The sequence below is a fragment of the Cryptotermes secundus genome, unplaced genomic scaffold, assembly GCF_002891405.2.
Source record: "Cryptotermes secundus unplaced genomic scaffold, Csec_1.0 scaffold181, whole genome shotgun sequence".
Taxonomy (NCBI): Eukaryota; Metazoa; Arthropoda; class Insecta; order Blattodea; family Kalotermitidae; genus Cryptotermes; species Cryptotermes secundus.
The window spans coordinates 1,595,283-1,619,756 of NW_019723906.1; the positions used below are offsets into that span (position 1 = coordinate 1,595,283).

The window sequence follows — 24,474 nt, forward strand, 5'->3', positions numbered from 1 at the left end:
TTCTAATAATTCGGCCCTATTATCATAAGAAATGTTACATCGCATTTCCGACATGCAGACTCAAAGGGTCTGAACACGTAGCGGTCACTACCTATTTCTGGAATGAAGCAAAAGGTATTACAGTTTCCAAAAGTGAAATATCTGCCTACAGAACCTAGTCTTGCAACCGGTTAAATTCCTCGTGTGGTCCGTACGTATGGCGTCCAAGAGGGATCGATCTCCGTTAAACCATGCCGGAATATATTGAAATTATGTTATGTGTATTCATGCGAATTATTATTATTATAATTATTATTGGAGAGGGAGGGTTTCCCTATGCACCGCGATTAATAGTCTATTGTACGTCCCCCTTTGATATTCTACCAGTCGCCATACCCTGCCGGTACTGGTGCTCGCTATCAGCCCCGTTCAGCCAGCGAGGCTGGCAGCGGTACCCGATACTTCCCCATCTACCGGAAGCACTGGAAACTACTTGGGTGGGAAACTTTGCCTAATTTTGCTCAGAGGTCTCCTAGAGACATGAGGATCTTTTACGTGCCGTAAATCTACGACACGGGACCCACGGCTTAAAGTCCCCTGAATTTTTCCACCCTTAAAAATTCCACGACCTCCGCCGGGTTTGAACCCGCGTAGCTTGAGTCATGAGGTGGGAACGTTACTCATGCAAAATAACATGAAATCCTGCTGGAGGATTGGGATGACAGTAATCGATAGTTATCAAGAAAAAGTCCTGCCACGTGTATTAGTGACTAGTAACGTGGGTTCTGGATTGGATGAACGTGTTTATTTACTCCTGATACACGCCACCAGTAATTACACGTAATTGTAACGCTCTCGCTATTTCTACACTTCATATTTCACTGTTACACACACATATTAGCCGTCTTCTGGCAACGCAATTAAAATACAGTAACTAGCACTTCAAGTCACTATGAAGTCTTCAATCATTCTGGAACCTCAGAACTAAAAATTCTTCTGGACTCACTCCTCCAGCTTAAGACTGACTCGTAACTGTCCTGAACGAATTCTGAAATTCTGTCACGGACATGAACCTGCAGAAAACATCACGTGATCGCTATCCAGCCAGTCTATTGGCGTGTCAGTCGGATCTACAGAAAACATAGCTTCCTCTATTTTTGAGTGTTGAACCGTGTTTACAGAGCAGTTGATTGGCAAAGCGTTGATGAAATCCGTTACAATGTACTTAATTTCGAAAAATTCCAATAACTAACTCAAAAGTGCTGAGCCCTTCTTGAGGAGCCGCCAGTCACTCTGCTACTCAGTACTTTCAAAATATTCTAATGAACTCGAACATCCATTGCCATGTTCACTAAAGCACTCCACTGGTCAAAATCCTGAGCCAGATGAATCCAGTTCATACAACCCCATTCCATTTCTCTAAGCTCCATCTAAATAATATTCTTCCGCCAACTTCTTAAGTTTTCTTAGTGCTCTTCTTCTGGCTTTTCCACCGAAAGGCTATATGAATTCTTCTCCTCTCTCTCGTGCGTGCTACATACCCTGCCTACCTTATCCTCCCTGACTTGATCGCTGTGTTACGCCACTGTTTGCACTATATCGTCTAACGTCAGAATCAGCGTGGATAGAGCCAAGATTGCCCGACGCATGTCAATGATTTTTTTAAATTCCGGAACCTGAATCCCAATTCACACCATTTTGTTTTTGGTTTTGGTTTCGCAGGCGTGTGGTCTTAACCGGGTCAAATGTAGATTGTAGAAGGAATGAAGCGATCGTTGGGTGCTGCAGACTCGTCCTGGGAACTTGCTGGTCCATACCGTAGCTGACGGAAAGGGAACCTAAACGCATCGGTTTCAGGAAGGAAGGCACAGACAAATATAAAGATATCTCACAATTTCATATGTAAAGGTGAATCGACTCGCAAAATCAATAGCAAGAAGGAATTATGTGAACCTGTCATCTTAAACATGCAGCAGGAAACAATCTTGCCTTCACCTGAAATTTATCAATCATTGAATTACCATTATCTCACTACATGATGTAAAGACGTTTTTGTGAAGATAATATTTTGCTCTGCGTGTCAATGGAGTTCTTGCCTTTTATGGAAATGAGAAGTTCATTACCGTGTACACAACAGCCAGCCACTGATCCCTACATTGACCAATATGAATCGAATCCTCAATTCTAAAACCCTAGTGAAGTAAAACTGTCGCTGTGCTTAATTATTTAATCACAACGCCATGAAGACGTATGGGGGGACAGGATATATAAATCCACCATTCTTTAACTAGGAAATAGATGAAGGTCAGTGGTCAGTTTCGTTCCCCTGCCGCTTTACAGCCGGGGACAGAGACCGCGGTACCCGTCGGATAGGAGGCTGCGTCGGCCCCAGAGTCCGTCTGGACTCTGTGGAGAAGATATGAATTTTTCACTGCCGGGAATCGAATTCGGGCCGCCCAGACGTAGCTCGTCGGTATACCGTTTGAGCTATGGTTAACTCCTATCTCAAATACTATTTAAACATTATTATCTTATGGACAGTCGTGGCTACATAGCGCTCTATTTCCTTCGGATTCTGCGGTCAAAATTTTTATATATATACAAGGAGGTCCAAAAAAATGTACTCATTCTTTGATAGAAAATATCTTTGGAACAAAATGACATGTAGTTACAGTTCTTGCGCGGTAGTGTAGTGTAATGTTTTCTCAACAGATGGCCAAGGTCACATGGGTCACATGAGTGTCGTGCCGCGTTCGCGCTTCGAGCAGAAGACAGCAGTAACAATGGCTGAAAAGTTGTCCTTTGAGCAACGCAAGGCTGTATTGAAGTGGGATTGAAGTACGAAAACATTAAAGAGGTACAACGACAATGGCAGAATGAGTTTGGAACTCAGCCACCAACTGTTCCAACAATTGCCCGTCTTCGGGATAAATTTGAAGCCGACGGTACTGTTCATGACGTGCATAAGCAAAGATCTGGAAGACCACGGATAGTAATAAGTCCAGCTTCCAGTGCTGTGGTGTTGCAACACTGGCCAGGTGTATTTTGATATGCTTCAGACATCGATTTTCCTTGCCATTCGAGAGCTGTTTGGAGATGAGAGATTTTACCTACAACAAGATGGTGCTCCACCTCACTACCATCAAGATGTCAGGGCGTACTTAGATGACACACTACCTGGACGATCGATAGGTCGAAGAGGTGCTACTGAGTACCAACCACGGTCTCCAGACCTAACACCTCTCGACTTCTACCTATGGGGAACCTTGATGGATGACGTTTATCGACAAAAGCCAGCTACACTGAACTCACTGCGAGAAACCATCGAAGCGTCGTGTGCAGCCATCACACCTGACACACTGATAGCCATAGTTCGCTCAGCAGTTAGCCGCTGATGGTGGTCACTTCGAACACATACAATGACTCTCTCTCTCTCTCTCTCTCTCTCTCTCGGCAAGAATTGTAACTACATGTCATTTTGTTCCAAAGATATTGATCATCAAAGACTGAGTACATTTTCTGGACCCCTCTGTATATATATATATATATATATATACACACACACACACACACACACGAGGGGCAGTCAAAATCTTCGCGGANATGGTGGTATAGCACTCTAATGGTAGGACATACGACAACTCTTACTTGGTCACCTTAAAAGTGGGACCCTTGCACACTTACTCCATTGATCCTGCCATTGTTGGAAGCAGCGGTGGAAGGCTTCTTTTGGAATCTTCCGGAGCTCAGCCGTCGCATTAGATTTGGTGTCCTCCATGGTTGCGAAACGTGTCCCCTTGAGGCCCATTTTCAGAGTAAGGAACAGCCAAAAGTCACTCGGAGCGACATCCGGAGAGTACGGTGGTTGAGTGATGACAGGAATGTTTTTCTCGGTGAGAAACTGCTGCACAACAAGCGATGTGTGACTCGGTGCGTTATTGTGATGCAGAAGCCACTGTCCCTGCCACTTCTCGGGCCGCTTCCTCCGAACCGCATCGCGCAACCTCTGCAATGGCCAGTCACAGTCTGTCCAGGCGGTACCAACTCACGGTGCACCAAACCGTCGATGTCAAAGGATGCAATGAGCATCACTTTGTCTTTAGATCTGAAGAGGCGCGAATTTCTTGGCCGGGGAGACGACGCTGTGTGCCACTCCGATGACCGCATCTTTGCTTCCGGGTCGTAGGCGAACACCAGTGACGATCTTTTAGAGAAACGTCGGGTCCTGCGTACTTTTGTCAAACAGATCGCCAGCGACCATCATGCGACATTCCATCTGATCCGTGGTCAGCTGCCTCGGAACAAACTTCGCACTGATGCTTCTCATCTTCAAATCATCGGACAAAATGGCATGACTGGATCCGTGAGAGACACCAACTTCTTGCTCCAACTGCTCGATGGTCATTCTTCAATCTCTTCGAATCAATTGTCGCACTTTTCCAATCATTTCTTCGGTTCTGGATGTCGAAGGTCTCCCGCTGCGCTGGTCAACCTCTAACGTCTCCTGCCCATTCTTAAACCGGGAAAACCAGTCGTAAACTGCGGATTTCTTTAGTGCAGTAACACCGTAAACTTGCTGCAGGGCCGATAGCGTCTATGAAGCAGATTTTCCCAATTTGCACATTAACTTGATGTTCGAACAGTGCACACACTGTTCTGGTGGGGAGCTCAGCATGTCTGCTCGCAGGCACAACAGGTCTGGACAGGTTTCAGTGTGCAATGTCGCCGAATGACCAACACTCACGTCTAATTCAAACTAAACAGTAACGCCATTGCACACTAAAACCTGTCCAGACCTGTTGCGCCTGCGAGCAGACATGCTGAGCTCCCCACCACAACAGTATGTGCGCTATCTTATCGCTCGTTCTCCGTCTGCAGGGGAATTCCGGGAACTTTTGACTGCCTTACGTATATACAAATGTGTGTGTGTCTCAGCTTTCCGTTTTGTGTTACACCCCCCATTTTATCCTCTATGGTTTCGTCGATGATGAAGGGTACAAATTATGAAACTCTTCAGTATACATTTTTCTCCGGCCTCCCATTATCTCTTCTCCTTACGGTCCAGTAATAGTACCATAATAAAGAGAAAATAACTTCCCGTTCATACAAATATGCTCTAAGGGGGTTGCAGGAGCTCCTCGACAAAAACTGAATATTACAGACATGAGGCCACTAAGCCACAGACTACTGACTCTTTCGTGGCCTCATCATATCCTGCATAAAGAAACGTTATTATATCCTTATGACCTGCGCTAGTTTGAAAATTCCGCACATTGTTCTGCCCTTCCTTTCTCTTGTTATCTCTTGTCTGCATCCCCAACAGTTACCGGGTTGCCTGGAGGTTCGTGTCTTCCGAATCACAAAATGTATACTGGACAAGTCATCTAAGACTGTCATTCGGAAGCAATGACACGTGAAAAGAACTGAGCACAGGGATGGCCAACATAGCAGTCAAGAGCCAAATTCGTCCAGGAGACAAACGAATTTGTACAGCATTTTAAATCCTGAGGACATAGAATTTTCTTTTCCGCCTGTCATTTCTTCTTCTGATGATGATAATGGTTATGATGATGATGATTATTGTTATTATATTACTATAATGTGTCGTTTGTACAAACGACGCAGCACGCAGGTGAACTACACTCTAATAATAAGAACATAAAACCAAGAGAAATAAACGACATCTCCCACCATCAGGAGGAAAACGACATGACCCAATGTCGGTTCAAGATATTTTAATAAAATAATTAATTGTTTACATGGAAATTTTAATACAATTTTAAATACATTGGGAGGCTAATGTATGGAAAAGTGAACACCATATTGTGTGCAGTGAAAAAAACCCAGTCAGTATAACCAGGAAATACACTAAAAGAAGCTCATCATAAGTAAATCTACACTTCAAGAAGGGTAATTGTGCGTGCCTAAGATAAACATCGGAACCAACCGTGATAACAAAATTTATATAGAGAGCACTAGTCATATCTAAAGTGCATATTTAGAATATCTTACGTAACAGTGTTTCCTTATCGTAGTGGTGCGCCTCTGAAGATGATTCTTTTGAATCGAAACATGTAAGGCGAATGAGGACTGAAGTGTAAACTCGTATGTCACACTGGACTGAACTTTTCATTATCTACTCTGTAATTAATAGTGTGACGGACCAAAATGAGACAAGTTAAATCCTCGTTATGTATTTTTCTCCAGCATTCTTCTCGGCTATTTGTCTACACGCCCGTAATTGCTAGAAGCTTTTTATGCAAGCACCCTCACCGATGGAGACTGCGAGATCTTTCCTCGGCATGAAAGCAACCGTATCCCGAAGTTAACCATTCACTTCGCCTATTTAGTTCCCAAGTTAAGGAAAAGTGGAAATTAACACCTACCTCTCGTACGTCTCCATTGCGCAGTGAGTAGGCATAATCATAATTTTACTTCACTACATTATTATTATTATTGATAACATTTTTCACTTCTCAATTGTCAATAGCAACTTAGATTTGTGATAATGATATTATTATTATTATTATTATTATTATTATTTTGTTCCTTTGTTTAATTATACGAATTAATTTGTTTTCCTCCAATGTTTAACTTTATTTTTTGACTCAATGTTGTGTTTATCCAGTTACTACCTCTATCTACACTGTGCTGAGTTTGTAATTGACCTTTCGGCTGTTGGCTCAGCACATAAATAATAAAGAATTTAATTGAATTTAATTATTACATACTTATATATTTTCGTGCTTGCTTTGTAATTACCTATTAATGTATTGAGTCAACACATAAATAAAGAATATCATTACTGATAGTCCTACTACTACTATTACTGCTGCTGCTGCCGCTGCTATATCTTGGCATATTGCAATATGGAGCCCAAATTATTTGAACTCTGAATTTAGTCTTCAAATTTCATATAATTTAATGCAGTTCGTAAGATCTTAAATTTTTAGCTTGTATTTTTTATTTACAGAAAATTGACGCGTCAGAAAAATAAATGTCGAAGTTTAACATAACTTTTTAACCTCTTCTGTCAAACTATACCGCCATGAAAACTCAGAATTCTTCATTCTGAACTCTGCAGCAAATGTTTTGTCTACCCCTGTCCATTGTACTGTAACAGTGATCCTGTGAACACAGAAATTATTTCTTCCTGCTCTTATGTACAGACGGTATCTCGTTTTAAATACATAATACGCTATTGCACTGCAGAAGAGGCAGGCTGTGTGAGTTTCCAGTACGGTTACTCGCGTCTGCTGCACACCTGCTAGCAGACTGGTTACCGTAGCAGTTTCCGGTCAGTCGATTAAAATACATCTCCGCTTAGCAGGGCAATAGCTGGGAGCAATGATAGGCAGATCGCGTCGCGCTGGCCAGTTTCCCAAACCAAATTTACGGATGTTAATGTTGAGATGCGATTCAAATAAAAATTATGTAGGTCATATTTTAAAAAAAAAAAAAACTTTTGTAACAATAATTAGCTGCTTCTGAGTTTGCATTTCTCAGATGATACCACATATAAAAGTATAAATATAATCCGGTAAAATATTAATTTATAGAATTTAAATTAAATAGAACAATAATTCTCAGCTTATTTCGTCTTGTGTCCCGCCAATTATTTCGTCAAAAATAAATAAAAACTTAATCCTACTACAACTAAATACAATTTACTGTTAAGTCTATTATTAATGTGAGTTGTTACTTTGTAGACCTGAATTCTCACCCAGCTTAACGTCAGTAACCATTACTAAAAACCCAATGTATGTTTATATATATAAATGAGCGTATATTCATGCACGCATGTATGTTTGTATGTATGTATGTATATATTGTCACGTGTTGGGTATATGTCACGCGACAAGTAACTTCACGCCTCATTTGATATAGCGAATTTATTGAACAATCGTTCTCACAATAACACAATTACTGCCATCGGCAGTATCACAAATACTTCTCATGTAGTCACTGCCATGCACTCGATACAACCCGACTCGGCGACCGCTAGATTGCATTGACTGGTTAATCGTTACTCACTAGTAACTCACGCACTCCTAACTGGCTCAATCCTCATTCACTAATCACTCACTACTACTGGCTCAATCCTCACTACTGAATAGTGTTCGCTGCTCCTTATTTAGCCTCGGCACGGACAACACAGAAAACAGTAACGTGATAGGTACCGCTGTTGCGTGACGCCGTGTTTACAGGTTGCATAGCAACACTGTCGAGAGATGTTTACTGCCGTGTAGTAACCGCGGTATCCCTTGTTACGACGTCACTCGCGGAAACGCAGAGTGCACGTGACCCCTACCTCCTGTTGCGCCATCCACGTCACAATATGTATGTAAGGCCGCACCATAACTCAGGCGGTTAGTCGCTAGTTTCCCACGGTGGCTGCATGGTTCGAGTCCGGGTCTGATCATCTGGGATTTGTGGTCAACAAAGCGGCGTTGGAGCAGGTTTTCTCCGAGTACTTCGGTTTACCCAATCTTCATTCTACCGAATGCTCCATAAGCATCATCATCTATAATCTGGAGCTTGTATAATAAGCCAAGAGCGAACGCAGTGCCAAATGAACTCAGCTTCTCCCCACTTACTTACTCATGGAGCTGAGCCCTTCTTGAGGAGCCGCCATTTCTGCGGCTATTTTAGAATTTCCCAGCATATTATGGAACCCGAAGGTTCATCACCGTGTTCACAAGAGCTCTCCACTGGTCCCTATCCCGAGCCAGATCTATCCAATCCATACCATTCCATCCTATCTCTCTAAGATCCATTCTAATATTGTCCAACCACCTACGCCTTGGTCTTCCCTGTGACCTCTTTCTTTCTGGCTTTCCCACTAATACCTTATACGCATTCCTCGTCTCCCCCATTCGTGCTACATGGCGTGCCCACCTCATCCTCCTTGACTTGATCATTCTAATTATACTTTGAGATGAGTACAAGTTATAAAGCTCCTCATTATGCAGTCTTCTCCAACCCCCTGTCACTTCATCTCTCTTGGGTCCAAATATTCTCCTCAACACCCTGTTCTCAAACACTCTCGGTCTATATTCCTCCCTTAATGTCAGAGACCAAGGTTCACACCCATACAGAACCACAGGCAAAATTATAGTTTTGTATATTCTAATTTTTATGTTTTGGACAACAGACGAGAAGACAAAAGGTTTTGAACTGAATGGTAGCAAGCATTTCCCGAGTTCAATCGCCTCTTAATTTCTTCCTGAATCAGGTTTCGATCTGTTATCGCTGTTCCCAAATATCTGAACTGTACCACATTTTCAAAACATCTGTTTCCTGTCTTTATGTCATGATTTTGCTTTGCATTTTAGTGACGAGACAGTAACATATACTTAGTTTTCTCTGTGTTTACTTCTACACCAACCTCTTTACTTGTGTCAATTAAACTTTGTGTGTTTTTCTTTATGGTATCTACATTATCACCCAGTAGATTCATATTGTCACGTATTGGGTGTATGACGTGACAAGTAACTTCAAGCCGTATTTGATATAGCGAATTTTATTTCACATTCGGACTTACAATCACCCAAATTACAGATTCACAATTACTGCTATCTGCAGTATCACAAATGCTACACTCCAAATGCCAGAATACAACTGACTGGTTGCTGGCTAACTCGGAACTAACCCGGAGGTAGCTCGAGGACTAACTGTGAATAGCCTTCGCTGCTCCTCATGTAGCCTCGATCGGACAATACAGAAAACGGCCACGTAATAAGCACCCTTGTTGCCTGGCGCTGTGTTGCTAGCAACGCTAGCGGTAGTAACCGCTGTTACTACCGTCGTCTCTCGCAATCCTCATTACTCGCGCTGCCTAGCAACCGCGGTACCCTTGGTGACGTCATCGCTGTTGACTCGCGTTGCATAGCGACCAGGATGTTAGGACTCGGCTAACTTCGGCTCACTCCGGCTTCGTTCGGCGCATCACGGCTGGCGGGGGGGGGGCTTCATCCATAGCTCAACATGTCACAATATCATCGGCATAGACCAACAGCTGATGTGTCCGTTTAATATCAGTCCCACCTGGTTTCCCTGGATCTTCTTAATGGCATATTCTAAGGCAAAGGTGAAAAGGAGTGGCGATGAAGCATCTCCTTATTTTAGACCATTCTGGATAGGAAATTTATCAGACAAATATTTACCTACACGGACATCACTATACGTTTCCTTTAAACACATTTTAATCAGCCTAATTAGTTTCATGGGTATCCCAAACTCTATCAGAATATTGTACAATACTTCCCTCCTAACTGAATTATAGGCTTTCTTGAAGTCTATGAATACCTGATGTCGATCTTCCCATCAGGAGATATCCAAGTAAATTTATGGATGTTACGTTGTGGGAACATTGTACTTTTGACAGTAAGATTTTTTGATGTGGCAAAGTTTACTATTCTAACTCCATTATCATTACTAATTTCATACAAACTCTCATTCCCAATTGTTGGTTTGAAAATGTCTTCCTTCCCTACTTTGGCATTTAAATCTCCTAGCAACATTTTCATAGCTTACTTTGGGAATTTATCAAATAGATGTTCTAGTTCTTCATAGAATCTATCCACATTCATAAAAATAATATCACACCAGCGACCTTTTAGTGTTATATATGATGTCCTATCACTAACGAATTCTACCCTCTTGACTGCTGATACGATTCTCTTATGTACGAAAAAAAAAACTCTACCTAATTCATGATTTTCATTCCACTTTCCACAGAAAAATGTATATTCCCATCTGACCTCCTGTACTCCCGCTAAATCTAATTTATAATTTAAGATTTCTTCTGCCACTGCCCTGAGCGAACCTGCCCTATACAAACTTCGTACATTTCAAGTGCTAAATCTCATATCCATTTTTAGCTTAGGTCATTTATCCAAGGAATCAGTCCAGGTCCGGGGCTTTGTGTTCATTTTCGTACTAGGAATAATAAAAAATAAGAAAAAATGTATATATGTATGTTGTATAGAAACGTGTATGTATTACCTATGTGCATGGACTCGACAAGAATTTTCTCCAAAATGGAATCAAGAGAACTTGCTTAAAACTTATATTTAAGTCGTTTAAGACTATTTTCATTGATCGCCCTTGAGTATTCAGGACAGAAGGAGGATAAATATGGCAACAAATTATTTTAACTCTTGGTATTAATATTTGGCGTATTTCATTCCTTTTTAAATTCCGAATTTTTTCCTTGGCACTACAGCCCCAGTGGGCCTAGGCCTACCTCCATGAATTTCTCCGTTCACTTCGGTTTTTCTAGATCTTAAACATTCGGTAGGACTCCTTACGCATGTGATCATCTCGTCGCAAGGCCTCTACCTGTACACAAACACAGAAAAACGCACACACACAAACTAAACATCCATGCCCTGAGTGGGATTCGAACCCACGATCCAGGTTTCCAAGCGAGTGAAGACAGTACATCCTTTAAATTCCGATTACTCTACAAAAATTAAGGAGGTGAGATGCATACGTTGCCCCCCAGTCTACACCCATGACTATGTGTGAGTATTCTTGTGTAAGCAAAATTATGAAAAGTCAGCATAATAAAAAAATAGCTGTGCCATATTTATTTTTCATGAATGTCAGCTCACAAATGTTCATTCAAGAATAGCAGGTGATATATACCACTTGTCTTACACTTGGTTGCATGAATCTCATAAAAATTATTTGAACTTTACTTTTTACAATTCTGCGTATATATGAATAAAAATATTATTAGTTCTAATGGGGAAACACTTTCTCTTACGAATTTACTTTTCAATTGTTGACACATGTTTAATTCACATTCAGAAATGATGAAAGAGAAATTAATAAGCTAGCAGCAGATTATTCACCTGTACCATGGATGATGGTGCAGTAAATCCAGGTGTCAGGTTGCCATGACTGGCGCCAGTGAAGCGATCACTCTCCCCCCCCCCACACACACACACACCCTTCGGAACGATAAGTACCGTTCTGGAACCTGTTTCAAGGTATCAGAGAATAAAAGCTACAAATTTTGAAGCTGATGCTGATATATTTTGTACTGCCTTATCTGACTAATAGACTATACGGAGAAAGTTACTTTCAGAGAAGCTCATAGCTATCAGCTGATCGAGAAATTCTTCTCCTTTTACGAAATCTGAAAGTCCATTGATGTACTACAACCCCTAATCCGGCCGTACTCTATGCCAGTTGAATTCACTCCACAATCTCATGCCCTACTTCTTTAAGATCTGTTTAATCTTACCCTCGCGCGTAAGCCGGTACTCACAAGGTGTCTCTTCCCCTCAGTTATTTTGAGTGAAGTTTTGTATAATTTTATCATCTTCTGCACGTATGCTACGTAATGCGCACTTCCTGTACTATCTGCTATTATCGCTGTGATAATACGTTTTAAAAAAGATAGATTGTGCAATATTCTCCATTATACTGTTACTTCTCTGCTGTTATTCTCCTCGGCGCTTTTATTTCAATCCGAGTTCTTTCTCTAGAGTTAAAACACGGGTTTAAAAAAAATTGTTTAAAGAACAGGTAATATTTAAGTATTGTGTATGTTCAGTAACGTTTAACATAATACTTAAGTCAATTAGTAACTAGCAGTTTATTTTGAAAACTGAATAATGTCCATCGTGGTACTTTTCAACATATAATATTCAAATATATCAAATAACTTGGAAAAAATGTGTAGAATAGCCTCTAGAAATATAAAATTCAATTTTTATTTTATAAATCTTATAAATTTCATAAAATATAAAGTATTTTGTGCGGTCGCCTATTTGTCATTTCCAGTTTTAATCAAAAAATTTAAAACGAATTTTCACATACTTAAATTTATTATGATCCAGGCATCCAATTTTATGTTTAGAATGTCGCTAATTATATTCAATCAACATCAGTCCAATATTGCTTTTAAGGCATCAAGTAGATTCACAAATATCCTTAATTCACATAATAAAATTTTCCATGGCAATTTATACGAAACCTTTATTTGGATAAGTACGTAGGTAGTACCGAAAGTCATGAGCAACATTTTTGGCATGCAATCTGGGAACAGCAGACGAAAGAGAGTATGGTGGTAAGTGGAACCAGCTGTTGTGTTAACCTTGAGTATCTTGTGACGTCAATAGCTTGCATCACGTGACGAGTATCACTCCTAACAAAATGGCCGACAACGATATGTCGTTTCCCCAGCCTGCTGTCATCGAATTTCTTGTGAAAGAGGAAATCCCTGCTGCAGAAATTCACCAGAGTCTTCAGCGTGCTTATGAAAGTGTGTGCATGGGTGTGAGCAGTGTTCGAAGATGGGTGAAACATTTTAAAGATGGGAACACCAGCATCGAAGATGAGCCTCGGAGCGGTCAAGGAAGGAGTGGATGAGATCATTCAAGATGACAGGCGTGTGACTGTGGACACAATAGCCCGAAAAATTTGGAATAGGGTACAGTGCAGTACAGGAGATGATTGAAAGCTTGGGCTATAGGAAAGTTTGTGCTCATTGGGTCCCGCGGTTATTGACCGAAGACCACAAAGGTCAAGCAAAAGCCATCACCTCAGAACTGCTGCAGAGATATCGACACGAAGGCGATGATTTTTTGCTCTGTATTTTGACAGGTGACGAAAGCTGGTTTCGCCATTTCGAGCATGAAACGAAACGGCAGAATAAGGAATGGCACCATTTGCATTCTCCATAAAAAAGAAGGCAAAGACAGTGCCATCAGCTGCGAAGGTGATGGGCACAGTCTTCTGGGATGCAGAGGGGTTTATTCTGGCCGAATTCCTGGAACCTAGGCAAACCATCAATGCTGCTCGTTATGTCCAGACGCTGCACAAGCTCCGTCGTGCATTGCGCGATAAACGTCCGGGACGAAACATCATCATCCTGCATGACAACGTTCGCCCCCACGCCGCTCGCCTCACATTGGAAGCAATTATAAAGATGGGGAGGGAAGTTCTTCCATATCCCTCCTATAGCCCTGATCTGGCACCCTCCGACTACCATCTTTTCGGATTTGTGAAGGATCAGCTACGTGGACAACGTTTTGAGACAAGGGAGGCACTTCAGAAAGCAGTGCGTCAGTATCTTCGGATGGCTGGAACGGAATTTTACAGAAGGAGAATATTCAAACTCCCAGAACGCTGGAAGAAATGTGTACAAATAAGTGGTGATTATGTGGAAAAATAAATAAAGGTCTGTAGATTGAGGTGGTGTATTTGGTTTGTCAATAATAAAGCATGTTACTTTACAAAAAATTGTTGCTTATGACTTTCAGTACGACCCTCGTGTAATTTTTTTATTTATGGTTGAGTTGCTGTTTCTTTCTCGCATCATGTAGCATCAAATTATAGGACGATTACTGCATAATGAATTGGAAAGGATGTGGAAGGAAGCGGTCTTGTCTCGATTAGAGCACTAGCCCTGAATTTGTCTGGAGTGATCGAGGGAAACTACAGAAACCCCATTTAAGACAGCTAGTCTCCGCGCCGAAACCTCAACCCCGGATCTCCAGAACAGAAAGGAGTACTATAGCTTCGATCGTAGTGTTAGGAGTAAATGTTAAAATATTTTCCAGACACTGTTCATTAAGGTAAAGAAATCGGATCTCTTTGCAGGATTAACAGAAGTATAATTTTATTTGCAGAACTTAGGCAGACCCGCCTCACAATAGAGTCAGATGAGTTGCAGAAGAAGCAAGGCGTCTCCAGTCAGGTAGCTCGAAGATACCAGACACAGACCACCTACTGAGCCATGTATCGCTTCTTTTATGCAAATCTATCGTATCGCTAATTCTCAAGTATTAAGTCACAACAAGATTTCTCATATCCGGTATAGCGACGGACTACGGGCTGCAAGACCCGGGTTCGATTCCCGGCAGTGGAAAGTGTTTCTCTTTTCCACACCGTCCAGACCTATTCTGGGTCCCATTCAGCATCCCATCCAAAGGGTACCGGGCCTCTTTCCCCGGGGTTAAGCGACAGGAGAGTGAAGCTAACCAGTCATCTCCGTCTAGCGCCGAGGTAAAGAAAGGTAAGGATACACCTCCAATCTTTCATATATCTTCATGACATAGCACTTAAGTAATTAAGCACTAGAGAAAATTTAACTTTGTAACCAACTTTCTCATTCTAAATTTTTATGTACCATTTTTATTTATCATTGCGCATGCTAACATTTTATATAATTGTACTCGTAGCGTCTCTCCAAGACGGTACTAGACTTCCCCACATCCGGGGTAAGTCCTGAGATCTGTGTCCCTTCCACAGGTTTAGAGAAACAAGAAAACCTGTAAACATTTTATAACGCACATACACATAAAAAGTGTGGGAGCCTACCACAAGGCTCGTCAGTCAGCGCGTACCACAGTAGCGCCAGCACCCATTGGGTCGGGCTTCGCAAGCGACAGCGTATAAGAATGAGGACCTCCGACTCGTTAGCCAGTCAGTCGGAGCTGCTCTTACCTTGAGACACTCATCTGGAGCGCACAGACTCCCACAAATATATATTTTATTTGCGGGGCGCATTCCCGTGGTAACGTGAAATACACGGTTACTCTGGGTTTTGATGGAGCTATTGGAGACACCCATGGTAACGACATTCTAAACAGACTGTTACCACGGATATGACAAATGGAACTCTTCAAGGATTTGATTCCTATCCCAGCAGCCTAACAGGAATAAAGGGGGAGCAGTTGAGAGGCTGTCAGTTCAGAGTTCAGAAGTGAACTACGAGGGAAAACAGAAAGTTCGTGAACTCTTAAAATTGAGCGTAATTGTAATACTGGCGTCAAATAAACATAATCATCCAATCCAGTATCCACAGTTATTAGTCACGGAACCCCGAACACGTGACATTACGCATTTCATTACTCCTACTGTTTAGTGTATAGCATGCTTACTTTTTATTAATATTAATTTATATAATTGTAGTTGTAATTGTATTTGCGTTGCATTTTATTATGTGTAGTGTGTCCCTTTTTGTTTGTGTAATCTTGTGTTTTGTGTTTTGTTTGAGCGTGGTGTGTTATTTGAGTGTCTTATTGCAGTATCACTGCCACCGGGTAAAAACACATCTGCAGTTAAAATAAATAATACATACATACATACACACACACACATATACATACATACATACATCATACATACATACATACACATACGTACATACACACATACATACATTCATACATACACACATACATACATACATACACACACATACATACATACATACATACACACATACATACATACATACATGCATACACACATACATACATACACACACATACATACATACATACATACATACATACATACATACATACATACATACACACACATACATCAATTATACGAGTATATCAGGTGCACAAAGTTAGGCTCTCACTCTCTTCGAAATTAGTAACCGTTTTGACACTAACAATTTCCAGTGAGATGTTTTACATTTGAGAACAATTCGAAACTGCAATTGATTCTCATCTTCTGGTCTGCGTCCGTGTAAAACGCCGCGCTATCTCCTGGCTACTTCCGTTTCTGTGTCCACTGAGGGCAGAATTAGGGAACAAAAATATTCTTAACTTTCTGGATACCGAATTTACTTCAGACAATCGTTTCAACGTAAGGAATTCGCATTTTTCTGACTCAGTGCGTACTGATGCAATTACTCGTATTTCTGGAATATATGAAATCTGCAAGCATTCTAATTACAGACTACAGCACTCCAGTAAGAGTGTACTGAACTAGAACGACAATGGGTATCGCTTCTACAATGCAACTTGACTACGGTCGAAATAATGAGGTAGGCGCGTAACCAGCAAATGTTTACATGTTATTTTAGTATCACACTATCTGGCCTACACTGATTTCGTCAGACGCTGAATGTATCACTCAATTGTCTGATTGTTCGACCCTCCGTTTATTTACGCCGAACTGGTTATTAGAGTGCGGTAACATTCTAAATTCATAATCAGAACGCGGTTATTTCAAATCTGGGCCTGGACACTGGCTGTCCTGACTGAGATTTTTCGTAGTTATCCTCAGTCACTCCAGGAAAATACAGAGATAGAACCTCAACTGGGCCGTGGCGGGTGCAAGGTCCATCAATCATCCTACCCATTGAAGCTATATAATCTTGATACTGAAATTATCGTGAAACCCGTCTCTAACCGTCAGACATTGGAGCGCCTACTAGCAGCCGACACTGGAATCAAAAAGCCGAAGGCTTAGAGTTAGATAGTTGTCTCGTCTCGCATCAGATGTCTCCACCTTACTCAGGAGTTCCGCTGGGCCTGCACGCCTGAGAGCCATGACCACGTGGTTAGAGCTCTTGCTTCTTGTATGGGAGGCCTCGCATTATGCTCTCAAAGAGTGGAGGCCAGCTGCCCAGGTCATCCAGGGTGAGCGTTGTCGCATGACTTCTAACTCCCTCCTTATATATGCCTGGATTGTACTAACAATCAATCTGTACCCTTTCATATCAGTCTGAATATTCACAAATACACTCCCACATACATGTTTGAAAATTTAAAATATCTCAAAACAAATTAAGTTTAATGCTTCACAGCACAATGCTAAATATCAGTACCATCTAAGTAGAGCCAAGATAGCGCAATCGGCATGGCGATTGGCTATGAGCTGGACGACCGAATGGCAGAAGTTCGAGAATTGATATGAGCAAGAAACAATCTCTATCACATTCGCGCCATCAACTCACAGCTCAGCCCAAGTTCCACATACTCTTCAACCAGGTGTGTGAGTCAGAGATGATAGATGTCAGGTGATCACGTAGGCTACGATCGGGTGAATGAGCTAATTGTCAAGAGAACGTAAGATTTTTCATTACGCTCACATTGGTAAAGGTCTGTTTTCGGTCGGAAGACTTATTTCTATAATGGACCTTGGTGTTATGTGACAACGGGAAAATTATTGGTCGGACATTAATTTGAAGGACGGGTTCACATCCAAGCGAAAAATCAGTTTTTGTGTCGCTATATAATTCATAAACAATAGTGAATTTTGAAATAAAACAATTATGATAATAAAAATACCAAAACGGGATATTTTAAAACATAGCAAATTTCAAGTGGGCCTACTTGGAAACTGCAATCCACAAAGCTGGAAATTTGTCTTGCCTCTATCCCCCTAAATGTCTACTCTCGTTTCAAACCTGAAGCAGGAAATAAGTGTCTCCGAAACGTCGGAAGTTCTCACTATTTCGATTTAACACTCAGTAACTTTATGCCACAATATTGATGTCTACTAATATTTTTATGCTAGTGGGGTGGGACTAAGTCCCTTGTACTGCGGCCACTTCTGGCCTATTGTACCAGCCCCAGATGATAGGTGAGAGTGATTGTGGAGCAATTGGTGGAATGAAGATTTGCAGGGGAAACCGAAGTACTCGGAGAAAACCTGCCCCAGCGCCACTTTGTCCACCAAAAATCCCACTTGACCAGGCCCGGGATCGAACCCGGGCCGCCGCGGTGGGAAGCCAGCGACTAACCACTTGAGCTATGGCGCGGCCCTTGATGTCTACTAACTATTCATCAGAAACGCTTGGCTTGAAATAGAATTACGAGTTCCTTCCTTACACTAAAAACGTAAATGTAAAGGGTAAATGATGAAGATGTCCTTGTGCTTAATTAATTAAGCATTATGTCATGAAGACGCATTGGGGAGCGGAGGCATATTTCCAGCATTCTTGACCTCGGCATTAGATGAACGTGCATGGTTAGCTACACGCCCCGGCCCCTTACACCCTGGGAAAAATTCCCAGTCACCCATTGGATAGAAGGCTGTGTGAGCCCCAGAGCCGCTCTGGTCGCTACGGAGTAGAGAAAAGTTTCTAGCCTCTCCCGGGTATCGAACAGCTGCCTTCCAGCCCGTCGCTATATCGGCTCCCATATATATTCTAAGTGGATTTCGGACCTCGTGAAATGAAGTAACAATGAACTGAAAATGACTGGAACAAGAATGAACGATTGCAGTATCCTGAATCACACCATTAAGCTTCACATATACTGGTATCTTTCTCATCTGAAACATACTGGTTGCTTTATATGACCTTGACCTCAGCTCACGTCTGGAGGAAAAACACCTCAGCACTTCCCTCTCAGACACGGGGCATTTTATTAGGGGCCTTGCCCCTTGTTTTCTCTTTCCGCGTGTCGAGAACAGAGCACTTTCTTATTATACGAGCAACCTTGAAGGACACAACGTTCGAAGGCCAAACAGATCACAATCTGAACTTCATTTATTGTTCAAAGCATTCTTGTGCCAGAAAGCGAAGTTTATGTATCTGCAAGATAGACAACTTACATTGGTGTTTATCTTCGCTGATTTTTATAGCAGCAATTTAACGACAGTTTCGAGCGAGCTGTGTGAAACAGACGCGGCTTTGTCCTGGGTCTTTAACGACCTCAGGTTTCTGTGAAAAAAGCGCCGTAAAAATTAATATACGTGTTATATATGTGTAGGCCTATATAAACAATGTAAATTTCCTAAAATATTTTCTGGCCTATGAGCTATAAGTCTGGAAAACAGTATTTGTTTATGTAAGATCTCATCGTTGCTGTCTTCTGGGATACGACAACGTACAATTTTGTAGATAATAACAAACGTTTCGGAAAGAAGGTGGCACCGACACACTAATAACTTGCCTACCAAACTACACGGCGTCACATTCCAGAACATAATCTTCAAAATTATTTTTCATTTAGTAACAGCCAGTATGGCGACTGCCTACAGGCTGGACGACCAAGGAGTCGGAGTTCAAGGCCTGGTAGGATCAAAAATTTTCCCTTCTCAACTTCGTTCAGACCAGCTCTGGGGCTCACCCAACCTCCTGTGAAATGGGTACCGAAGGCTCTTTCCCCCGGGGGTAAAGAGGCCGGGTCGTGAAGCTGACCACTCACCTCCAACTGGTACCGAGGTCAAGAAAATGTGGATCTATCCATCCACTCCCCCATACGCCTCAATGGCTTAAAGCTTTAATTAAGCATTCAGCACAAGGAAAACTTTACTTTTTTTTTTGCCTTAAAGTCCAGATATTTGCGTAGAAGGCCTGAGGAAATCCACAAAAAAAGAAATCTCAGTTAAGATATCCGGTGCCCCGGACACAGTACCTAACGAATATAAGTACATGACGTCATTACTATACCATCGTGCCCTGTGAGTGGTATTGTTGGATGTATTATCAGTCTCATCTTACTGCTGTAGTTTAAACAAAGAACCTGAAATGGTAAACCCCGCGGAGATATTCCCTTTCTGCAGTTTCAGAGAACTGATTGTAATCAACGTGTACATACCCCACGGCTCTTTCCTCCGTTGCAATTTGTGGGCTTTCATCATTTCCCAGCGGGAGCACCAACATTCTGAAAAAGCAGTTTTCACCATCAGCCACTCTTTTTACCATTAACAATCTGCACTTTATATCAAAATGTAAATGGCATTAGTGAAAAGAGAAAGAACATCCTCTCAAATAGATTTACCTCCATGTCCTGTTGGCAAACAGAAGAATAACGATCCTTAATGCTGGCATGTTTTCTGCACTGAGTCTGATATTCACTGCCTATATACATATTCTACTTGATTTACATTCCATGGTTTATTTAATGACACTATCACTGCTCAAAATGCGTACAGCTGAACGGCACTATAATTCATAAATTATTAATTGAAGAGTTTGTGGAAGAATCTGTTGTGTTCTATTTCAAGGTGCTATAACGACATTCGCCTGGAGGGAATGAGGAAAACCATGAAGCATATAAGTCAGGATAGTCGGTATCCTGTCATAATTTGAACCAGACACAAGTCAGAAACATTGCCTTCTGACTCTGTTCGGTTTCATGTATTCTACGTATTTTACAGAAATTGGTGCCTTTGGATGTAAGAGAAAGTAACGAGGTGATTCCTAAAACTGATAATTAAGACTTTCATATATTTACTCCGTGGCTTTTAGTCCGCAAGCGAACTATATCGACGGAGCGCCCGCCGCTTGTCGGCGAAGTTAGTGCCAATTTTTGCGAATAGAGGGTGCGACGTGGTCAGCGCAAGAGATTCCCACGGCCGTTAATCTCGGTTTTCTAGACCGGAGCGGCTACCTATCCATTCAAGTAGTTCCTCAGTTATCCTCAGAGGCTGAGTGGGTCCTGTTCCAAACCCGCTACTTCTCAGAAAATCTGATAACGCCGGGAATCCAACCCGGGACCTTTGGATCTGTAGCCAGGAACTCTGACCAACTAGACCACAGAGGCGGCTTCATAGTCTGTACACTTCCACAAATTAAACACGTTATCAGATGATGAAGGCTGCAATCGGTGGAGCACTTACTGGCAGTTTGCCTGATAAAGCATGCAAATATAAACTTGCAGAAACAGAATGAAAGAGAACAGTTGGGAGAACAAGGCGTAGATGGCAGGACAGTATTAGAGCCGACTGTAAAGAAATAATGTAGGACTATCAGGATGGGGCCCAGTGGATGGCTTTTGTGGTTACAGTAATGAACAATGAGGCTCCAGAAAACGTATGGAAATTCTTCATAAACAAATGGAGTTAGCACGGACGGCTCTGAACAGGCACAGGCAGTGTTTTCTTAATTACCTCTTTCTTATGCCGCTTATTTTTTATTCAGATCCCTTACTGTTACTTGTCGTAATCCTATACTCGTATTGGCTGCTCATTTTAGCAAATATTTAATTAAATTTATTTAATGTTCCTCGTTGTCCATTAGATATATTTACGTAAGATTTGAGGCTTTCGCGGCGGTGACTAAGAAGAAAGTAGTCTTCTGGGATTTGGCACCGTGTATATGTGGTGTTAACCGAGGTTCCAGAGAAACATATCGCCTCCATCTTCAGGGTAGAAGGAAAAATATTTCCAACACCAGTCTGCTTTTACCGGTTCTCACGGTGTCTTCGTTTGCGGATTTCTTATATTTTTCCTTCTTCCTGAAGATGGAGGCGATATGTTTCTCCGGAACGTCGGTTAACACCACATATACACGGTGCCAAATCCCAAAAGACTGCTTTCTTCACATATATTTACATTCGAAAAAAAAACACCGAATGATGTTATAATTTGTGGCCGCCCACAAAATTCTAATAATAAATTTTCAATCTCTCAGGCTTTCAAATTTGTTCAGTTCCGAACCAGTCCGTCAAAGTGCATGAAAAGCTACGTTTCCACCTGCCACTGCCTTCCTAATGCCGACGACGCTAGCGGAGAAGATGGTCTATGATGTCGGCTGTTGGAGATGCCTATATTTAGGAGGCGTGTGAACTCAACATGAAAAAAGCATTGTCTTGCGCCTGATTTTTATGCATCGCTGCCGGCCAACGCACTTTCAACCGAAATATGATTGTAGGATGATGTTTTACGCTGCTCATACTACACAGTATAGTAGATACAAAGCGACAACCCACGCGATTTTGTAGTAAGCAACTCACATCAATCTGTTAGAAGCTGTCAGTCCATTCAACTAAAGGGGTGAGAGAGATGATAGAAAGATGGCCAGGCGTTCAAAAATACATCTTTAAACGCCCAGATTTGTTCCGTTACTGAAGAACCCAACAGTATACAGCCATGTTCCGCGGATAACCGTTCACTCCACACAAATATGCATATGATTCTTGTTTACACAATCGTATACAATACTATGATACATACACGTAAATTCACGCATGCGTACACACACTAATGGGACCTCAAACTTAACCTATTAAAGTGTGTAGGTATTGTAAGACTATATGTGGTAAAGACATCAAATACTGTATAAACTCCTAAAATCGGATGGTCCTGTATTTCACTTGAGTATTAATGCCAGGAAATCGAGGAAGCTCTTAGGTGTGACGTAATATATGTGATGCTGTTGCGATAGTGAAGCCTGTGATTCTGCTCGTAAGAAGAAAAACATAATGAAGGTAAGTTTAGAAATATTATTATGCTCCTAGACCTATCAATTAAAATATGTGCTTACTTCACAGCAGCAAATTAATTTTTCCTATCCGTCAAATTCTGATAACTTTAAGATTCAATTTGATACCTTAAAATTACGAGTAAAATACTATTAACGAACACCTTACTCGTGTAGAATTTGATGCCAGAAGGCACGAAGAAGTTGAATAAAACGGAATATCTCGGATTCTCATTACGAGGCAAGCCTGTTGCAAGGACAGGGCATTAATATTTGTGATACTTTTTTTTCAGATAGAACAAAAAGAAAGACTTTGACAAAGAAGATGCATTAACCCTTTAAAGATTAACACAATTCTAAATAATATATAGAAATTCATGCAGAGTTCTATGTTGTGGGATACTACGCCAGCATTGCGGAGAAATATTTCGCCTTCTTCATTAGTGTCGAAGAATAAGCTAAGCAAGACACCAGCATGAAGCAGGTAACATTATATTTCTACAAAAATCTAAGTTTCTTTACTGTTACTCTCACGCGGTAGCTTAGTTGGCTGAGGCACTATGCTACAAGCCGGAAGGTCGCGGGTTCAAGTCTCGATTAGTTCATTGGATTTCTTTTGCAATTGACCTAATCCTTCCAACCGCACTATGGCCCTGAGGTCGATTCAGCCTTTAACAGAAATGAGTACCAGGAATATTCTTGGAATATTCTTGGGGGTAAAGGGCGGCCGGCGCGTAGGGCTGACAACTTTGCCGCCATCTATGAGCCGATTGTCTAGAAAATGTTGGACCCTCAATATCTCACAACCCTATGGGCCTCCACGGCCTGTTACAGGGATACCTTTACTTTTTTTAGCAGATTTGAAAGAGCTCATCACATACAAAAGGTAATTATTAAGAGTATGTGGTTTCAGGGTTGTAATACCGTGTAATTCGGAAATTCAGAGCCAACAAAACCTAATTAGTTAATATATGAAGAATGTTTCTATCATCTGATTACCACGACAGCAGCAAGACACGCCCTTCGCACGTCACAACAGATATCTTTTCGTTGTTTGCCTGTTTTCTGGCTGTAAATAAGCTTGCTTATACTGAAAAATCAACAGTGTGACTTAACCTTGCTACATAGTCTGCGCTTCTTTCTCTCTACACCTCCTTCCTTGTTACTATTTTTATTTCGAACAATTTCTCTATTTCTTCCTTTCTACCTTTAGTTGCTTCTGCCTTTCTTTATTTCTTCCTCTCAAAATTCCGGGAAAGTACCTAAAATTAAGCCACGACCTCTTCCTTCCATAACTTTTCCAATTAATTATTCATTAAATCATCACATCATTCTATAGTATATAGTCAGACACTAAGAGCGTTGTTAAATAAACCACAAATAAATAAATAAGTAAATAAAAAAGTTTAGTTCTCGTCTCTCTGTCTTCCTTCTTTTTTTTTTTGTATTTTTGCCTTTCAACGAGAATGTGATTTACCGTATATTTTTGTCTTGTTACATTAGAGGAGATTGAGCCCCTTGATTTCCTCATACATTCTATGTTGGGGTAGTTTCAGGTTCAGAATCAAATTTATGAC

The 24,474-nt window shown here is 41.4% G+C and overlaps 1 protein-coding gene across 2 annotated transcripts in view; it reads right to left on the minus strand.

The window, feature by feature from the left end:
- LOC111861977 (mucin-5AC) overlaps positions 1-24,474 on the minus strand; it is a 198,007-nt gene that overhangs the window by 92,972 nt on the left and 80,561 nt on the right. For both annotated transcript variants that reach the window (XM_033750521.1, XM_033750522.1), the window contains exon 2: positions 20,292-20,357. The gene's annotated coding sequence lies outside the window, so the exon portion shown is untranslated. The remainder of the gene's footprint in view (positions 1-20,291; positions 20,358-24,474) is intronic.